This window comes from Symphalangus syndactylus, chromosome 20 (assembly GCF_028878055.3).
Source record: "Symphalangus syndactylus isolate Jambi chromosome 20, NHGRI_mSymSyn1-v2.1_pri, whole genome shotgun sequence".
NCBI classification, from domain to species: domain Eukaryota; kingdom Metazoa; phylum Chordata; class Mammalia; order Primates; family Hylobatidae; genus Symphalangus; species Symphalangus syndactylus.
In genome coordinates, this window is record NC_072442.2 from 43,902,471 (window position 1) to 43,916,341 (window position 13,871).

General features: G+C 56.6%; 2 non-coding genes across 2 annotated transcripts; both read left to right on the plus strand.

Annotated features, from left to right (window-relative positions):
• Nucleotides 1-5,077: 5,077 nt before the first annotated feature.
• On the plus strand, nucleotides 5,078-5,268 carry LOC134735395 (U2 spliceosomal RNA). The gene has a single exon (XR_010118441.1). It is a non-coding gene; the product is annotated as a U2 spliceosomal RNA (small nuclear RNA).
• A 5,939-nt stretch (nucleotides 5,269-11,207) lies between these two features.
• LOC134735396 (U2 spliceosomal RNA) lies at nucleotides 11,208-11,398 on the plus strand. The gene has a single exon (XR_010118442.1). It is a non-coding gene; the product is annotated as a U2 spliceosomal RNA (small nuclear RNA).
• The last annotated feature ends 2,473 nt before the right edge of the window (nucleotides 11,399-13,871 follow it).

The window sequence follows — 13,871 nt, forward strand, 5'->3', positions numbered from 1 at the left end:
TATCATTGATGGGCATTCGAGTTGGTTCCAAGTCTTTGCTATTGTAAATAGTGCTGCAGTAAACATACGTGTCCGTGTGTCTTCCTAGTAGGAACTTCTTCCTCTTCAGCCCGCTGAGTAGCTGGCACTTTAAGGCAGGTGCCAACGCACCGGCAACAAGCTTCCTTTTTTGCCCAGGAAAAAACTGAGGTGCAGGTAGTATAAGCCATTTGTCACGGAAGGCACAGGAGCAGAAACTCGAGTCCAAGCATCGTGGCTCCACCCTTCATGCTTGATGCATCTTTAGGCTCCGTTCTAGGTACGTGTATCCTTTACGGGATCAGCCACCGGCAGTTGCCTTGCAACCATGATGACAAATCTCTGCCGGCTCTTTTGGGTCTCGTGCCTGTATCTATACGTTGCATCCCAGCAAAAAGATCGGAATGTCCCTTTCGCTGACCCAGTCTCTCACCCTTTCCAAACCCCAGAGATCCTGTCTGTCCTCCGAAGAACTCCCCCTGCTTCTTTCTCTAAAGGCTGCCTTCAGGCCGGGCACAGTGGGAGGATCGCTGGAGCCCAGAAGGCCGCAGTGAGGTGACATCACGCCATTGCACTGCAGCCCCGGCGACAGAGCCAGAGCCCCGTCTCGAAACAAACAAACAAACAAAAAACAGACAAACAAACAAAGACAAAGAAAGAAAGAGCCCAGGCAACCTAGCGAAAACCCGTTTGCGCTGGCACGTATCTGTACCCCAGCTATTCCAGAGGCTGAGGCGGGAGGATGGGTGGACGCTGGGAGGCGGATGCTGCAGTGAGCAGTGATTGCACCACTGCACTCCAGCCTGGGTGACAGAGCCGGAGCCCGTCCCAAATAAATAAAGAAACATAAGAATAAAGGAACCAGTTTGTAGAAAGTGGGAGAGGGTCCCATTGAACTTCAAGCCTTCAAGCAACAGCTGTGGCCGCCACAGCTGTTGCTTGAAGGTTGGACCAGCAGGCTGGAGGAGTCGCCATCTTGGCAGGGATCATTGACCCTGATCTATCGTCGGGAGGAGGAAGAGCTGATCTTATGCAGGGAGGGCAGGTGGACTATGTGTGGCCTCTGGTGATCTGTTTGGGTGCCAGGTGTTACTCCCAGGGCCACCTGTAACTGTGACTGTGCAGCAACCGTGACTTGAGAAGGGCCTGGCCACGGGGGGCTTAGGCCCCTCGGGGATGAGAGTTTGGTTCCCGGTACCCAGGGAAACCACCGGCATCGGCAGAGGTGATAGCTGAGGAGGAGCGGGGATTTGGAGGAGAGACACAGGATGAGTACCGGGGGCAGCCCCGTGATCAGCAACTGCTGCAAGAGGGGCTGTTGGTTCGACTCACTCGTCTTCGGCGGCTCTATGCGGTACTGAAGGGCAGAAGACAGAAGGTACGAAAACCACAAAAATTAGCCGGGCGTGGTGCTGCGCGTCAATAATCCCAGCTACTCGGGAGGCTGAGACAGGAGAATCGCTTGAACCCGGGAGGCGGAAGTTTCAGCGAGCCGAGATCACGCCACTGCAGTCCAACCTGAGGGTCCGAGCGAGACCCTTATCTCAGAAAATAAAGACAGAATGAAAGAGGCCGGCGCGGTGGCTCACGCCTGTAATCCCGGCGCTTTGGGAGGCCGAGGCGGGCGGATCGCCTGAGGTGAGGAGCTCGAGACCAGCCTGGCCGACATGGCGAAACCCCCCTAAAAATACAAAAATTAGCCGGGCGTGGTGGCCTACGCCTGTAATCCCAGCTACCCGAGAAGCTGAGGCAGGAGAATCGCTGGAACCCGGGAGGTAGAGGCTGCCGTGAGCCGAGATCGCGCCTCTGCACTCCAGCCTGGGTGACAGAGCAAGAGTTTGTCTCAAAAAAAAAAAAAAAAAAAAAGCCTGGGTGAGCGGTGGCTCAAGCCTGTAATCGCAACACTTTGGGAGGCGGCAGCTGGGCAGATCACCAGAGGTCGGGTGTTGGAGACCAGCCCGACCAACATGGAGAAACCCCGTCTGTACGAAGAACACAAACTTAGCCGGGCGTGGTGGCACACACCTGTAGTCCCAGCTGCTCGGGAGGCTGAGGCAGGAGAATCGCTTGAACCCGGGAGGCGGAGGTTGCAGAGAGCCTAGATCGCGCCATTGGACTCCAGGCTGGGAAACGAGAGCGGAAACTCCGTCTCAAAAAAAAAAAAAAATTTGTGAGAATTTTACTGACACTGCCGTCAAAACCTCATGTGTATTTCACACTTACAGCACAGCTCCATTAGAACTGACGACATTTCCAGGGCTCCCTAGATACCCGTGGCTAGCGGCTGCCACACTACACCGTGCTGGGCGGTAGAATGGGGATGAGAAGACACGACGGCGGAGATCGGGATGGCGTGAAGGGAGGGAAACACTCGCCCGCAGGAAGAAAATAAAATAGCAAGGGGGCACCGAAAGACTCAGTAGTCCACATGAATGTCTTGATTATCTTGTAGCTGAGATAATGTGGGCTCCAGCTCTACGGGGTCTGTGGGTTTTCTCTTCGTGTGTGCGGAGACGGAGACGAGAGACCGTAGAGATAAAGAGAGAAGACAAAGAGATAGGAAGAAAGACAGCTGGGCCCGGGGGACCACTGCCACCAAAGCGCGGAGACAGGTAGTGGCCCGGGATGCCTGGAGGCGCTGCTGTTCATTGTATTCAAGGCAAGGGGGCAGGGTAAGGAGTGTCAGTCATCTCAGATGATGGATAGGTCACGCGAGTCACGTGTCCACTGGACAGGGGGCCTTTCCCTTTGTGGTAGCCGAGGTGGAGAGGGAGGACAGCAGACGTCAGCGTTTCTTCCACGCACTTATCAGAAAGATCAAAGACTCTGGTACTTTCACTAATTCTGCTACTGCTCTCTTCTAAGAACTTAAAAGGGGGAGCCAGGTGTACAGGCGGAACATGAAAGCGACCAAGGAGGGTGACCCCTGAAGCCCACAGCATCACAGGGAGACGTTGAGGCCTCCGGATGACTGCGGGAAGGCCTGTCCAATGTCAGGCCTCCCTCGAGAGGTGGTGGAGCAGAGTGTTCTCTATCTCCCCTGGAGAGAGGGAGATTCCCCTTCCCGGTCTGCTAAGTAACGGGTGCCTTCCCAGGCACTGGCGCCACCGCTAGACCAAGGTCTCCTAAGTAACCAGGGCCTTCGCAGGCAACTGGCATTACCGCTAGGCCAAGGAGCCCTCAAGCGGCCCTTCTCTGGGCGTGAATGAGGGCTCACACTCTTGTCTTCTGGTCACCTCTCACTGTGGCCCTTCAGCTCCTAACTCTGTGTGGCCCGGTTTTCCCTAGGTAAGCATAATAGAACGGAGATTATTATGGTAATAGAACAAAGAGTAATGCTACAAACTAATGACTAAGAATAGTCAGATGTAATCATATCCGTATCCTATCTCTAGTAGAACTTTTCTTATTCTAATTATTTTTCTTTATTATACTGGAACAGCTTGTGCCTTCGGGCTCTTGCCTCGGCACCCGGGTGGCTTGCCGCCCACAAGGTAAGATATATTGCGTTGAACTATAAGTTATGTTGATTGCTGAATGGTTTAGGGCGGGGGTGGGGTGGGGCACCCCCTGAAATTCTGCCCTGGAGGAGTGGCCTCACCCTAACCCTGGCCGTGGCTAATATTAAGGCCCACCACTCAGGGCGGTGGAGTGAAATGAATTTTCGAGGCAATGCGCGGAAAGCCCTCGGCCCTCCGCTGAAGCTGCCTTAGGAAGGAGGAAGGGAGAGGGAAATGCTGACCCCGCAGGCGGCAGTCTGTGCCTCGGAGAGAAACTTTGTCCCAACCTTGCTGGGGGCCTTGACGCCCATCTTGCCCCAAGAGCACCCCGGCAGTCACCCCTGCCCTCTGGGGTCCTGCCACCCCGAGCCCGACCTTCCCCCTTTTCCCCCCGCGCCGGGCCGATAGCCTCCTAACTGCGTCTTCTCTGTTGCGGTCTGTCGTGCTCATCACGTTTGCGTCGTTTCCTCGCTCCGCAAACGTCGCCTGAGCGCCTTCCACACGCCAGGCGCCAGACTCGCGGCGGGGAAACAGGGAGAAGCACTGAGGAGGGGTCCCAGCCCTCAGTGATGGGATTTCAGAGCGGGAGATAAAGGATTGCCCAGAAGGGTGGTGAGTGGAATAGCTGATATAAACAACGGGGGTGCGATGAAATACACAGGAGGGCTGCTAGTCACATAGGGGGCGGGTGCCGAGGGCCCTAGACTAAGGGAGGCTTCCTGGACGGGTGACACCCAGGCGGAGTCCTGACGACCTGCGTCAGAAGTAGCCAGGCCAGGAGGAGGTGAAAGGAATCCACGTCCCGAGCAGAGAGGCAGCTTGCCCTACACAGCACAGGACACGGTCCGTGCACAGGAGCCCCAGGAGACGCAGGCACGGGGGCTGGGGAGAATCCTTGCTGGGCCCTCGCCGTCCACGCGCCGCCTCCCTCTGCCGGGTGTCTGGTGCCAGCCTCCTGCCTGGCAGAGGAACTCCAGCCCCTGCTCCCGGAAGCCCCTCCAGGCCTTCGGCTTCCCTGACTCGGCATAGGGCCCCTCGTCCCCTCGGGTACGGGGCCGGTCTCCCCGCCCGCTCGCGGCGAAGCAGAGGCCCAGCGCAGCCCGCGCTCCTGCCCTGGGGCCTCCTCTTTCTCCAGGAAAACGTGGACCGCTCTCCGCCGACAGGTCTCTTCCACAGACCCCTCTCGCCTTCGCCCCCAGTCTCTTCCGGTTGTGTCTTTTGGCTGGCTGGATAGAAACGAGGAAGTCGCCCCCAGCGGAGCCGCGGCTCCGCCAGGCAGAGGCGGCCCCGGGGGCGGAGTCAAGCGCGGAGGCCACGTCCTCCGTGAAGGGGCGGGGCTTGCAAATTCGGAATGAAAGCCCGGGAACGCCGGAACAAGCACGGGTGTAAGACTTCCCTTTTCAAAGGCGGAGAATAAGAAATCTGCCCGAGTGTGTGAGGGCGTCAATGGTGCCGTGGACGAGACAGAGGGAATGGGGCGAGGAGCGAGGCTGGGGCTCTCACCGCGACTTGAATGTGGATGAGAGTGGGACGGCGACGGCGGGCGCGGAGGCGCCCGCATCGCTTCTCGGCCTTTTGGCTAAGATCAAGTGTAGTATCTGTTCTTATCAGCGTAATAGCTGATACGTCCTCTACCCGAGGACAATATATTAAGTGGATTTTTGGAGCAGGGAGATGGAATAGGAGCTTGCTCCGTCCACTCCACGCATCGACCTGGTATTGCAGTACCTCCAGGAACGGTGCATCCCCTCGGGGGGTACAACGTTGTTTCCTAAAAGTAGAGAGAGGAAGAGACGTGAGAGGGACAGAGGTGGACCTGCGGGGTGGTTTTGGCTTGCACGCCCGGTGCCCGTGACACGCTGACGCGCCGGCTTGGCTTAAGCGCTCCTTGAAGTACCATGAGGACGGTAGGCTTTTGCGGCAGGCACACTTCCGTTTCCACTGTGACTACTGCGCTTTGGGAAGGCCACGAGTGACCTACTCCTTTGGAGGTCCTTCGATCTCAGCTTGACAGTCGAGTGGGTGTCGGTGGTGGTGGTGGTGGTGGTGGTGGTGGTGGTGGTGGTGGTGGTGACCTTTTAAAGGAATGGGATCCACCCGGAATTGAACTTCTCCTCTCTCTCTCTCTCTCTCTCTCTCTCTTTCTGTCTCTCTCTCCCCCCCCACTTTCCCCCGCTCTCTCTTTTCGTTTCCCCCACCCCCTCCCAAGTTATGGGGTACATGTGCAGGACGTGCAGGTTTGGAACATAGGTACACGTGTGCCACGGTGCTTTGCTGCAGCTATCCACCAGTCATCTAGGTTTGAAGCCCCGCATGCGTTGGCCATTTGTCCTAATGCTCTCTCTCTCCCCTTGCCCCCCACGCGCCGTCAGGGCCCGCTGTGTGATGTTCCCCTCCCTGTGTCCATGTGTTCTCACTCACTGTTGAACTCCCACTTAGGAGTGAGAACATGCGGTGTTTGGTTTTCGCTTCCTGTGTCAGTTTGCTGAGAATGAGGCCTTCCAGCATGTTCCTGCAGAGGGCATGAACTCATCCTTTTTGATGGCTGCGTAGTAATTCCATGGTGTATACGTGCCACATTTTCTTTATCCAGCCTATCATTGATGGGCATTCGAGTTGGTTCCAAGTCTTTGCTATTGTAAATAGTGCTGCAGTAAACATACGTGTCCGTGTGTCTTCCTAGTAGGAACTTCTTCCTCTTCAGCCCGCTGAGTAGCTGGCACTTTAAGGCAGGTGCCAACGCACCGGCAACAAGCTTCCTTTTTTGCCCAGGAAAAAACTGAGGTGCAGGTAGTATAAGCCATTTGTCACGGAAGGCACAGGAGCAGAAACTCGAGTCCAAGCATCGTGGCTCCACCCTTCATGCTTGATGCATCTTTAGGCTCCGTTCTAGGTACGTGTATCCTTTACGGGATCAGCCACCGGCAGTTGCCTTGCAACCATGATGACAAATCTCTGCCGGCTCTTTTGGGTCTCGTGCCTGTATCTATACGTTGCATCCCAGCAAAAAGATCGGAATGTCCCTTTCGCTGACCCAGTCTCTCACCCTTTCCAAACCCCAGAGATCCTGTCTGTCCTCCGAAGAACTCCCCCTGCTTCTTTCTCTAAAGGCTGCCTTCAGGCCGGGCACAGTGGGAGGATCGCTGGAGCCCAGAAGGCCGCAGTGAGGTGACATCACGCCATTGCACTGCAGCCCCGGCGACAGAGCCAGAGCCCCGTCTCGAAACAAACAAACAAACAAAAAACAGACAAACAAACAAAGACAAAGAAAGAAAGAGCCCAGGCAACCTAGCGAAAACCCGTTTGCGCTGGCGCGTATCTGTACCCCAGCTATTCCAGAGGCTGAGGCGGGAGGATGGGTGGACGCTGGGAGGCGGATGCTGCAGTGAGCAGTGATTGCACCACTGCACTCCAGCCTGGGTGACAGAGCCGGAGCCCGTCCCAAATAAATAAAGAAACATAAGAATAAAGGAACCAGTTTGTAGAAAGCGGGAGAGGGTCCCATTGAACTTCAAGCCTTCAAGCAACAGCTGTGGCCGCCACAGCTGTTGCTTGAAGGTTGGACCAGCAGGCTGGAGGAGTCGCCATCTTGGCAGGGATCATTGACCCTGATCTATCGTCGGGAGGAGGAAGAGCTGATCTTATGCAGGGAGGGCAGGTGGACTATGTGTGGCCTCTGGTGATCTGTTTGGGTGCCAGGTGTTACTCCCAGGGCCACCTGTAACTGTGACTGTGCAGCAACCGTGACTTGAGAAGGGCCTGGCCACGGGGGGCTTAGGCCCCTCGGGGATGAGAGTTTGGTTCCCGGTACCCAGGGAAACCACCGGCATCGGCAGAGGTGATAGCTGAGGAGGAGCGGGGATTTGGAGGAGAGACACAGGATGAGTACCGGGGGCAGCCCCGTGATCAGCAACTGCTGCAAGAGGGGCTGTTGGTTCGACTCACTCGTCTTCGGCGGCTCTATGCGGTACTGAAGGGCAGAAGACAGAAGGTACGAAAACCACAAAAATTAGCCGGGCGTGGTGCTGCGCGTCAATAATCCCAGCTACTCGGGAGGCTGAGACAGGAGAATCGCTTGAACCCGGGAGGCGGAAGTTTCAGCGAGCCGAGATCACGCCACTGCAGTCCAACCTGAGGGTCCGAGCGAGACCCTTATCTCAGAAAATAAAGACAGAATGAAAGAGGCCGGCGCGGTGGCTCACGCCTGTAATCCCGGCGCTTTGGGAGGCCGAGGCGGGCGGATCGCCTGAGGTGAGGAGCTCGAGACCAGCCTGGCCGACATGGCGAAACCCCCCTAAAAATACAAAAGTTAGCCGGGCGTGGTGGCCTACGCCTGTAATCCCAGCTACCCGAGAAGCTGAGGCAGGAGAATCGCTGGAACCCGGGAGGTAGAGGCTGCCGTGAGCCGAGATCGCGCCTCTGCACTCCAGCCTGGGTGACAGAGCAAGAGTTTGTCTCAAAAAAAAAAAAAAAAAAAAAAGCCTGGGTGAGCGGTGGCTCAAGCCTGTAATCGCAACACTTTGGGAGGCGGCAGCTGGGCAGATCACCAGAGGTCGGGTGTTGGAGACCAGCCCGACCAACATGGAGAAACCCCGTCTGTACGAAGAACACAAACTTAGCCGGGCGTGGTGGCACACACCTGTAGTCCCAGCTGCTCGGGAGGCTGAGGCAGGAGAATCGCTTGAACCCGGGAGGCGGAGGTTGCAGAGAGCCTAGATCGCGCCATTGGACTCCAGGCTGGGAAACGAGAGCGGAAACTCCGTCTCAAAAAAAAAAAAAAAAAAAAAAAAAAAAAAATTTGTGAGAATTTTACTGACACTGCCGTCAAAACCTCATGTGTATTTCACACTTACAGCACAGCTCCATTAGAACTGACGACATTTCCAGGGCTCCCTAGATACCCGTGGCTAGCGGCTGCCACACTACACCGTGCTGGGCGGTAGAATGGGGATGAGAAGACACGACGGCGGAGATCGGGATGGCGTGAAGGGAGGGAAACACTCGCCCGCAGGAAGAAAATAAAATAGCAAGGGGGCACCGAAAGACTCAGTAGTCCACATGAATGTCTTGATTATCTTGTAGCTGAGATAATGTGGGCTCCAGCTCTACGGGGTCTGTGGGTTTTCTCTTCGTGTGTGCGGAGACGGAGACGAGAGACCGTAGAGATAAAGAGAGAAGACAAAGAGATAGGAAGAAAGACAGCTGGGCCCGGGGGACCACTGCCACCAAAGCGCGGAGACAGGTAGTGGCCCGGGATGCCTGGAGGCGCTGCTGTTCATTGTATTCAAGGCAAGGGGGCAGGGTAAGGAGTGTCAGTCATCTCAGATGATGGATAGGTCACGCGAGTCACGTGTCCACTGGACAGGGGGCCTTTCCCTTTGTGGTAGCCGAGGTGGAGAGGGAGGACAGCAGACGTCAGCGTTTCTTCCACGCACTTATCAGAAAGATCAAAGACTCTGGTACTTTCACTAATTCTGCTACTGCTCTCTTCTAAGAACTTAAAAGGGGGAGCCAGGTGTACAGGCGGAACATGAAAGCGACCAAGGAGGGTGACCCCTGAAGCCCACAGCATCACAGGGAGACGTTGAGGCCTCCGGATGACTGCGGGAAGGCCTGTCCAATGTCAGGCCTCCCTCGAGAGGTGGTGGAGCAGAGTGTTCTCTATCTCCCCTGGAGAGAGGGAGATTCCCCTTCCCGGTCTGCTAAGTAACGGGTGCCTTCCCAGGCACTGGCGCCACCGCTAGACCAAGGTCTCCTAAGTAACCAGGGCCTTCGCAGGCAACTGGCATTACCGCTAGGCCAAGGAGCCCTCAAGCGGCCCTTCTCTGGGCGTGAATGAGGGCTCACACTCTTGTCTTCTGGTCACCTCTCACTGTGGCCCTTCAGCTCCTAACTCTGTGTGGCCCGGTTTTCCCTAGGTAAGCATAATAGAACGGAGATTATTATGGTAATAGAACAAAGAGTAATGCTACAAACTAATGACTAAGAATAGTCAGATGTAATCATATCCGTATCCTATCTCTAGTAGAACTTTTCTTATTCTAATTATTTTTCTTTATTATACTGGAACAGCTTGTGCCTTCGGGCTCTTGCCTCGGCACCCGGGTGGCTTGCCGCCCACAAGGTAAGATATATTGCGTTGAACTATAAGTTATGTTGATTGCTGAATGGTTTAGGGCGGGGGTGGGGTGGGGCACCCCCTGAAATTCTGCCCTGGAGGAGTGGCCTCACCCTAACCCTGGCCGTGGCTAATATTAAGGCCCACCACTCAGGGCGGTGGAGTGAAATGAATTTTCGAGGCAATGCGCGGAAAGCCCTCGGCCCTCCGCTGAAGCTGCCTTAGGAAGGAGGAAGGGAGAGGGAAATGCTGACCCCGCAGGCGGCAGTCTGTGCCTCGGAGAGAAACTTTGTCCCAACCTTGCTGGGGGCCTTGACGCCCATCTTGCCCCAAGAGCACCCCGGCAGTCACCCCTGCCCTCTGGGGTCCTGCCACCCCGAGCCCGACCTTCCCCCTTTTCCCCCCGCGCCGGGCCGATAGCCTCCTAACTGCGTCTTCTCTGTTGCGGTCTGTCGTGCTCATCACGTTTGCGTCGTTTCCTCGCTCCGCAAACGTCGCCTGAGCGCCTTCCACACGCCAGGCGCCAGACTCGCGGCGGGGAAACAGGGAGAAGCACTGAGGAGGGGTCCCAGCCCTCAGTGATGGGATTTCAGAGCGGGAGATAAAGGATTGCCCAGAAGGGTGGTGAGTGGAATAGCTGATATAAACAACGGGGGTGCGATGAAATACACAGGAGGGCTGCTAGTCACATAGGGGGCGGGTGCCGAGGGCCCTAGACTAAGGGAGGCTTCCTGGACGGGTGACACCCAGGCGGAGTCCTGACGACCTGCGTCAGAAGTAGCCAGGCCAGGAGGAGGTGAAAGGAATCCACGTCCCGAGCAGAGAGGCAGCTTGCCCTACACAGCACAGGACACGGTCCGTGCACAGGAGCCCCAGGAGACGCAGGCACGGGGGCTGGGGAGAATCCTTGCTGGGCCCTCGCCGTCCACGCGCCGCCTCCCTCTGCCGGGTGTCTGGTGCCAGCCTCCTGCCTGGCAGAGGAACTCCAGCCCCTGCTCCCGGAAGCCCCTCCAGGCCTTCGGCTTCCCTGACTCGGCATAGGGCCCCTCGTCCCCTCGGGTACGGGGCCGGTCTCCCCGCCCGCTCGCGGCGAAGCAGAGGCCCAGCGCAGCCCGCGCTCCTGCCCTGGGGCCTCCTCTTTCTCCAGGAAAACGTGGACCGCTCTCCGCCGACAGGTCTCTTCCACAGACCCCTCTCGCCTTCGCCCCCAGTCTCTTCCGGTTGTGTCTTTTGGCTGGCTGGATAGAAACGAGGAAGTCGCCCCCAGCGGAGCCGCGGCTCCGCCAGGCAGAGGCGGCCCCGGGGGCGGAGTCAAGCGCGGAGGCCACGTCCTCCGTGAAGGGGCGGGGCTTGCAAATTCGGAATGAAAGCCCGGGAACGCCGGAACAAGCACGGGTGTAAGACTTCCCTTTTCAAAGGCGGAGAATAAGAAATCTGCCCGAGTGTGTGAGGGCGTCAATGGTGCCGTGGACGAGACAGAGGGAATGGGGCGAGGAGCGAGGCTGGGGCTCTCACCGCGACTTGAATGTGGATGAGAGTGGGACGGCGACGGCGGGCGCGGAGGCGCCCGCATCGCTTCTCGGCCTTTTGGCTAAGATCAAGTGTAGTATCTGTTCTTATCAGCGTAATAGCTGATACGTCCTCTACCCGAGGACAATATATTAAGTGGATTTTTGGAGCAGGGAGATGGAATAGGAGCTTGCTCCGTCCACTCCACGCATCGACCTGGTATTGCAGTACCTCCAGGAACGGTGCATCCCCTCGGGGGGTACAACGTTGTTTCCTAAAAGTAGAGAGAGGAAGAGACGTGAGAGGGACAGAGGTGGACCTGCGGGGTGGTTTTGGCTTGCACGCCCGGTGCCCGTGACACGCTGACGCGCCGGCTTGGCTTAAGCGCTCCTTGAAGTACCATGAGGACGGTAGGCTTTTGCGGCAGGCACACTTCCGTTTCCACTGTGACTACTGCGCTTTGGGAAGGCCACGAGTGACCTACTCCTTTGGAGGTCCTTCGATCTCAGCTTGACAGTCGAGTGGGTGTCGTGTGGTGGTGGTGGTGGTGGTGGTGGTGGTGGTGGTGGTGGTGGTGGTGGTGGTGACCTTTTAAAGGAATGGGATCCACCCGGAATTGAACTTCTCCTCTCTGTCTCTCTCTCTCTCTCTCTCTCTTTCTGTCTCTCTCTCCCCCCCCACTTTCCCCCGCTCTCTCTTTTCGTTTCCCCCACCCCCTCCCAAGTTATGGGGTACATGTGCAGGACGTGCAGGTTTGGAACATAGGTACACGTGTGCCACGGTGCTTTGCTGCAGCTATCCACCAGTCATCTAGGTTTGAAGCCCCGCATGCGTTGGCCATTTGTCCTAATGCTCTCTCTCTCCCCTTGCCCCCCACGCGCCGTCAGGGCCCGCTGTGTGATGTTCCCCTCCCTGTGTCCATGTGTTCTCACTCACTGTTGAACTCCCACTTAGGAGTGAGAACATGCGGTGTTTGGTTTTCGCTTCCTGTGTCAGTTTGCTGAGAATGAGGCCTTCCAGCATGTTCCTGCAGAGGGCATGAACTCATCCTTTTTGATGGCTGCGTAGTAATTCCATGGTGTATACGTGCCACATTTTCTTTATCCAGCCTATCATTGATGGGCATTCGAGTTGGTTCCAAGTCTTTGCTATTGTAAATAGTGCTGCAGTAAACATACGTGTCCGTGTGTCTTCCTAGTAGGAACTTCTTCCTCTTCAGCCCGCTGAGTAGCTGGCACTTTAAGGCAGGTGCCAACGCACCGGCAACAAGCTTCCTTTTTTGCCCAGGAAAAAACTGAGGTGCAGGTAGTATAAGCCATTTGTCACGGAAGGCACAGGAGCAGAAACTCGAGTCCAAGCATCGTGGCTCCACCCTTCATGCTTGATGCATCTTTAGGCTCCGTTCTAGGTACGTGTATCCTTTACGGGATCAGCCACCGGCAGTTGCCTTGCAACCATGATGACAAATCTCTGCCGGCTCTTTTGGGTCTCGTGCCTGTATCTATACGTTGCATCCCAGCAAAAAGATCGGAATGTCCCTTTCGCTGACCCAGTCTCTCACCCTTTCCAAACCCCAGAGATCCTGTCTGTCCTCCGAAGAACTCCCCCTGCTTCTTTCTCTAAAGGCTGCCTTCAGGCCGGGCACAGTGGGAGGATCGCTGGAGCCCAGAAGGCCGCAGTGAGGTGACATCACGCCATTGCACTGCAGCCCCGGCGACAGAGCCAGAGCCCCGTCTCGAAACAAACAAACAAACAAAAAACAGACAAACAAACAAAGACAAAGAAAGAAAGAGCCCAGGCAACCTAGCGAAAACCCGTTTGCGCTGGCACGTATCTGTACCCCAGCTATTCCAGAGGCTGAGGCGGGAGGATGGGTGGACGCTGGGAGGCGGATGCTGCAGTGAGCAGTGATTGCACCACTGCACTCCAGCCTGGGTGACAGAGCCGGAGCCCGTCCCAAATAAATAAAGAAACATAAGAATAAAGGAACCAGTTTGTAGAAAGTGGGAGAGGGTCCCATTGAACTTCAAGCCTTCAAGCAACAGCTGTGGCCGCCACAGCTGTTGCTTGAAGGTTGGACCAGCAGGCTGGAGGAGTCGCCATCTTGGCAGGGATCATTGACCCTGATCTATCGTCGGGAGGAGGAAGAGCTGATCTTATGCAGGGAGGGCAGGTGGACTATGTGTGGCCTCTGGTGATCTGTTTGGGTGCCAGGTGTTACTCCCAGGGCCACCTGTAACTGTGACTGTGCAGCAACCGTGACTTGAGAAGGGCCTGGCCACGGGGGGCTTAGGCCCCTCGGGGATGAGAGTTTGGTTCCCGGTACCCAGGGAAACCACCGGCATCGGCAGAGGTGATAGCTGAGGAGGAGCGGGGATTTGGAGGAGAGACACAGGATGAGTACCGGGGGCAGCCCCGTGATCAGCAACTGCTGCAAGAGGGGCTGTTGGTTCGACTCACTCGTCTTCGGCGGCTCTATGCGGTACTGAAGGGCAGAAGACAGAAGGTACGAAAACCACAAAAATTAGCCGGGCGTGGTGCTGCGCGTCAATAATCCCAGCTACTCGGGAGGCTGAGACAGGAGAATCGCTTGAACCCGGGAGGCGGAAGTTTCAGCGAGCCGAGATCACGCCACTGCAGTCCAACCTGAGGGTCCGAGCGAGACCCTTATCTCAGAAAATAAAGACAGAATGAAAGAGGCCGGCGCGGTGGCTCACGCCTGTAAT